This window comes from Rutidosis leptorrhynchoides, chromosome 7 (assembly GCF_046630445.1).
Source record: "Rutidosis leptorrhynchoides isolate AG116_Rl617_1_P2 chromosome 7, CSIRO_AGI_Rlap_v1, whole genome shotgun sequence".
In the NCBI taxonomy this organism is placed as follows: Eukaryota; Viridiplantae; Streptophyta; class Magnoliopsida; order Asterales; family Asteraceae; genus Rutidosis; species Rutidosis leptorrhynchoides.
This window is the reverse complement of record NC_092339.1, coordinates 315,962,740-315,969,493: the sequence shown is the minus strand read 5'-3', so window position 1 is coordinate 315,969,493 and position 6,754 is coordinate 315,962,740.

Sequence of the window (6,754 nt, the reverse complement as noted above, 5' to 3'; positions counted from 1 at the left end):
CTCATGACTACTCCCGAGTATCTAGGGATCCAATGAAACATCAATGGATTACCTGAGGAAGTCCGGAGAGATGTTACCTTGATGAACCCAAGCACCATACAAGAAGCCGCTTGCAAGGCAAGCTATTTCATCGACAAACATAAGGAGAAAGAAGGTGCAAAAAGGAAAAGAGAATGAATGGAGCAAGAAAATTCTAAAAGCAAATTCAACAAGCTTTATAAGGGAAACCATCCTTATTGCAAAAGTTGTGAGAGACATCATGAAGGATGGTGTAAGGCCAAGTGCACCAAGTGTAAGAAGGTGGGTCACGTAGCCAAGAATTGTAGGGTTGTTATTCCAGCAACCAAAACTCCAGCCACAAAGGCAAATGCAACCGTTCCTACTTGCTATAACTGCGGAGGAGTAGGGCATTTCAAAAATAAATGTTCGGATAAGAGGAATAATGAAGAGGCACAATGACGAGTTTTTGGAAACCACTAGAGTCATTTAAATTTCTCATTTTCATAATGTTCTTTATGTAACCATTTAGTACTTCTATATTTTGGAAGATTTCGCTAAGTTTCTGTAATACTCTGGTTATTTTCTTTTAAATGAATGAATGATGTTATTTTTTTTTCTTTCATTTTCCATTGAATCATTCACCTCGAAGAAGATGAATATTGACTAGATGACATAGTAGTAATCTTATGGAGTGATAAAAGTATGATTTAGTGTAATATAATGACGCCTGATCAACGTAGTAATATTATGATAAATCATGCAGAAATCCTAATGGATCATGATGGAAATAAGATCTGATCAACCTTAGGACCATTGTGTACCGTTACCTACTCCTTATCTCTATATTGTCAACTAGAAATATCAACCCTAGATATTAAATTATCCTTCACTTGTAAATTATCCACGCCCGGTGCTATACCTGTTGCATAGGTATCATATCGCTTAGCTCCATCCGAAATGAAGGAATTATCCAACCAATTCTAAGAACTTTTGGAGAAAGGTTTCATTCATCCTAGCTTGTTTCCGTGGGGAGCACCCATCCTATTTGTTAAGAAGAAAGAAGGCACGTTGAGAATGTGTATTGATTACCGAGAACTCAACAAGCTAACCATCAAGAATCGTTATCCATGTGACGACCCGGGAATTTCCGACTAAATTTAAACATAATCTTTATATGTTTCTGACACGATAAGCAAAGTCTATAATGTTGAGTCTCGAAAACTTTGAAACTATGTTCATGTACTCAATTACCATTCGACTTTTTCTGACGATTCACGAACCTTTAATTGTAAATAGATATATATATATATATATATATATATATATATATATATATATATATATATATATATATATATATATATATATATATATATATATATATAACTATATATATATATATATATATAACTATACATGTAAATAAACATTTATTAAATATAATAATGATCTATTATGCGAATGTGATAGAAAACTTAACTTTGTTATTTAAAACTGTTTATGTAAACATAGATAGTAGATTGAATATACATAAATTGTCAATGTTAACAAAGTATTAAATATTATACTCTAAGATTAATCGTTTCAATATATATATATATAATATATTTACCTACTTGATAATGGAAACTTAATTATATATATAATAGTTGAAATATTTATACATAATCAGTACTATATGTACATTGTTAAAAGGTATAAAATATATAATTTATATTATATAAATAATTAATAAAAATAAATGAATATACAAGATATAAATATTAAATGTTAAAATTTAATAATATCTGTTGCTTTGATGAAATAACATACTATAGTAAACATATATATATATATATATATATATATATATATATATATATATATATATATATATATATATATATATATATACACACACATATATATAACAACATTAATATATACATTAGATAACTAAAATGCAAATACATTTATATAATAAAATACATGTAAAATGTATAAAGATCCAAATATTCAGTATATGTTCTTATATAAAATATTTTTTTAAGTGATAAAAATATAAGGTTAAGGTATTAAATTTAAGTGCGAACTGAACTATAATTGTTAAGTAGTTTATTACTCTCATTATCATTAAAAAAAAAAGTAAACATTTAATGTTAAAATTAATATCTATATTATTAATACTATTAAATATAAAATATATAGTTATGGAATTTGATACATGTGCTTCACTATATCTTTACTACTACTAGTATTATTAATAGACAATATATTTACTATCATTATTAATATTATTGACATTATTATTATTAATGTTATTTATTAATAAAAACAATATTAGTAATAATATATCTATAATTATTAGTTAATGTAAATTATAAATGATAAAGAGATAAATAAATACGTGTAAAGTAGGTTTGTACCTCTTACAGGCTGTTATTTGTTTCTGTCTCCCTATCTCGCTCGTGAACCAGTCGACATCCCTTCCTTTATATCAATCGATCGACGTATTTTTTTATAAAAGAGGTTCTTTCGATTTTCCTGTATCTATATTAATTTTAATCACCTTCTTTTATCTGTTTAATTTAATTCGAAAGGCCATGGAACTGACCTGTACTTCTGTTCGTGTTGGGTATGTCCAATGAATCGAATTCGTGTGAGTTTTCAAAATCTATTAATGTGTTTATGTTATAAACCGTTTATATAAACTCTCTGTAAAATTGCAAACCTCAATTTATCAAATTGATTATTAATTTCGAGCTCAAACGTTCAAAATAAAAAGTCAACAGATTTGTTCTTCGCAAAATTAGCTTTTGTTTTGATGTTTCAGATACAATTAAGGATACAGTTAGTTTTCAAATGAGCTTTGCTACCAAATCTGTGAAGAAACCTTTGCTTAAAACTTTCATAAAATGGAAATCAATTTATTTTTATTTGTTGTTTGATTTAAGTAATTTATCTAGTTTGGGTTATTTATCAACTTATTTCAAGTCCTAATCTTAATTAGTAACTCGTATTAGATATTGTTCGTGGGTGCTGGTCGATTGGGATGTTGGGAAGATGATGAACACGAATGTAAAATAAGAATGGGTTATAAATAACTGAGTACAGTTTAAAATAGATAAACTAGAATGGTTAGATGGTTAAGGGTGTTAGCGGTGAGCGGGAGGTCTAGGGTTCGAACCTGGTCTCAGCCATTCTTTTTGGGGAAAAGCTTAGAAGGTAGTTTTATTACCAAAGTTATTATCATTATTATTATTATTATTATTATTATTATTATTATTATTATTATTATTATTATTATTATTATTATTATTATTATTATTATTATTATTATTATTATCATTATTATTATTATTATTATTAATGTTGTTATTGATATTATTATTATTATTGTTATAATTTATTAATGATATTATTACTAAATATTATTAGGATTATTATTATTATTATTATTATTATTATTATTACCATGATTACAAGTAAAATGAACATCATTGTTATTATTAGTAACATTATTATTGTAATTGTTATTATGAATTTCATTATTTAGGTATTAATTATTATTAATAATATATTTTTTTTAACGACTAATATAAGCATTATCATTATTACTATGTAAACACAAATACTCAGATTAAAATTATCATCATTCTGTTATTAAGTATCACATTTATGTATTATTAATGTTATTATTAGTATATTAATATTGAATTGATATAAGTATTATTACGACTAGAATCATTATTATTATTATTATTATAAACACAATACAAACTATTATTCCTATTATTAATATTAGTATTAGTATCATTTTAGACTTATTATTACCAAAAGAATTATATTTAGGATTACTATTAGTAACAAAATTGTTATAATAATTATTAGTATGTAATATTATAAAAGTTATTATTTTCATTATCATTATTATTATTATCATTATTATTACTTTTATCACTACTAATAATACCTTAGTATTATTAAAATACTGTTTTAAACAAACAAATAATATATATATATATATATATATATATATATATATATATATATATATATATATATATATATATATATATATATATATATATATATATATATATATATATATATATATATATATATATATATTTAATATATAAAACATAACAAACTTAATATCTTAATTAGTTAAAATATATATAATAAATACACAGAACATATAAGTTATTAATATAATAATCGATATAACTAAGAAAGTTATATATATTTATTCGATTACGATTATGTGTATTAATATATATACACAAATGATATAGGTTCGTGAATCCGAGGCCAACCCTGCATTGTTCATTATTGTTATATGTATTTTTACTACAAAATAAATTATGGTGAGTTTCATTTACCTTTTTACCCTTTATATTTTTGGGCTGAGAATACATGCAGGATTTATAAATGATTTACAAAATAGACACAAGTACGTGAAACTACATTCTATGGTTGAATTATCGAAATTGAATATGCCCCTTTTTATTAAGTCTGGTAATCTAAGAATTAGGGAACAGACACCCTAATTGACGCGAATCCTAAAGATAGATCTATGGGCCCGACGAACCCCATCCATAGAACCGGATGCTTTAGTACTTCGAAATTTATATCATGTCCAAAGGAGGATCCCGGAATGATAGGGGATATTCTTATATGCATCTTGGTAATGTCGGTTACCAGGTGTTCAATCCATATGAATGATTATTTTTGTCTCTATGCATGGGACGTATATTTATGAGAAATGAAAATCTTGTGGTCTATTAAAATGATGGAATTGATTATTTATGTTAAACTAATGAACTCACCAACCTTTTGGTTGACACTTTAAAGCATGTTTATTCTCAGGTACGAAAGAAATCTTCCGCTGTGCATTTGCTCTTTTTAGAGATATTACTTGGAGTCATTCCTGGCATATTTCAAAAGACATTGCATTCGAGTCGTTGAGTTCATCAAGATTATTATTTAGTCAATTATAGTTAGATATATTATGAAATGGTATGCATGTGGTTAACTTTCGATGAAATGAAAGATTGTCTTTTCCAAAAACGAATGCAATGTTTGTAAAATGTATCATATAGAGGTCAAGTACCTCGCGATGTAATCAACTGTTGTGAATCATTTATAATCGATATGGACTTCGTCCGGATGGATTAGGACGGGTCATCACAGTTGGTATCAGAGCAGTGGTCTTAGCGAACCAGGTTTGCCTTAGTGTGTCTGTCAAAAGTTTTGCTTATCATTTTTGTCGAAAATTACTTACTTATCATCCTTAGTCTAGACACATCTTATTGCATTGATTACATGATTAGTGTATAGATAAAATTCATATCTTAGCATATCTGATAATTCATATCTTAGCGTATCTGTTATTGTAAACTTTGCCTGACAGCTTCCGTAGATTCCTCCATAACTTATGGGATTTTAGTATTATATATGCATATGTAAATTATGTATTGCAGGGTACTAATCTACATCCTATAATCTATTTCTTATCGAAAATCCTTCATCTCATCGTACGAGATGAATCCCTCAACCAGTTCGAGTCCCTCAAATTCCGATAGCTATTCCGATAGTTATTCCGATAGCAATTCAGACATGGATGTTCACCTAAGCTCCGAAAGAAGCGTCACCAGAATGAATCAACCAATCAGCCATCCCCAATTCATCTGTTGGGTTCGTAGTCGACTTAATCAATGGAGACGTGAAGAAGGCGATCCTTTTCACCAACCGAATTTACCTCTTGACGATGAACCTAAAGCACTTACCGGCGAACCTGTCCGTAATACCATTTTCTCGCTCATTTCCAGAGTATCTCATCATGATTATATTCTATCCACAATTCTAAACCTTATTCATCCATTCGTTCCGACCGACAATCATCCCGGAATAATGGAAGAAGTCGACGAACTTCGCGCTCGAATAATCAATCTGGAAAACATGGTGCAAAACCTACCAGCTTCAGCAACATCACCAATACTATCAACAATCCATGCCTCAACATCCCATTCAGTACCTCAAGTACAATCATCGTTCTACGTATCGTTCTACATCAATTACCTTCGTTCTTCATGCCGATTAGTAATCTCTAATATTTTAGAGATTATGTATCCTAGTTCTAACGATAAATCAAATGAGATTAATATCATTTTGACTCATTAAATATATTGTTACATCTAAAGAAAATATATATGTATATATATTTTCATGAAGATTGTAATTAAAAGTTCTTTTGTATAAATTGTTAATGTTGAAAATATTTTAACGGGTAGGTAATACCCAAGGATTTTCAGATTTCACATTAATAAGTTATACTGTACATTCTTCGAAGCTGATTCAACAGTCGTTTACTATCCTACTTATATCCACAGACATACGTATTCGTTCACCACAGAATACCCATTTTCATTCAAATTTCATATTGGGATTTTGATCTATCAGAATCCAACAAGTGACATAATGAAGAAAACGTTGGACAAAATAAAATTTGTTAGAAACAAACAAATTAACTATGGGAAATTTTGTTAAGAATCCACGCTAACGAAATTCTAGCTAACTGTTCCTAGTTAACTGTTAATTCCGTATTACATTTTATTTATCGCATTTTATTTATCGCATTTTATTTATCGCAATTTTAATTCTCGCAATTTTATTTATCGTCATTTAATTTCTGTTATTTACTTTACGCACTTTATTTATCGTCATTTAATTTCTGTTATTTATTTTACGCACTTTAAATATCGGGACACGT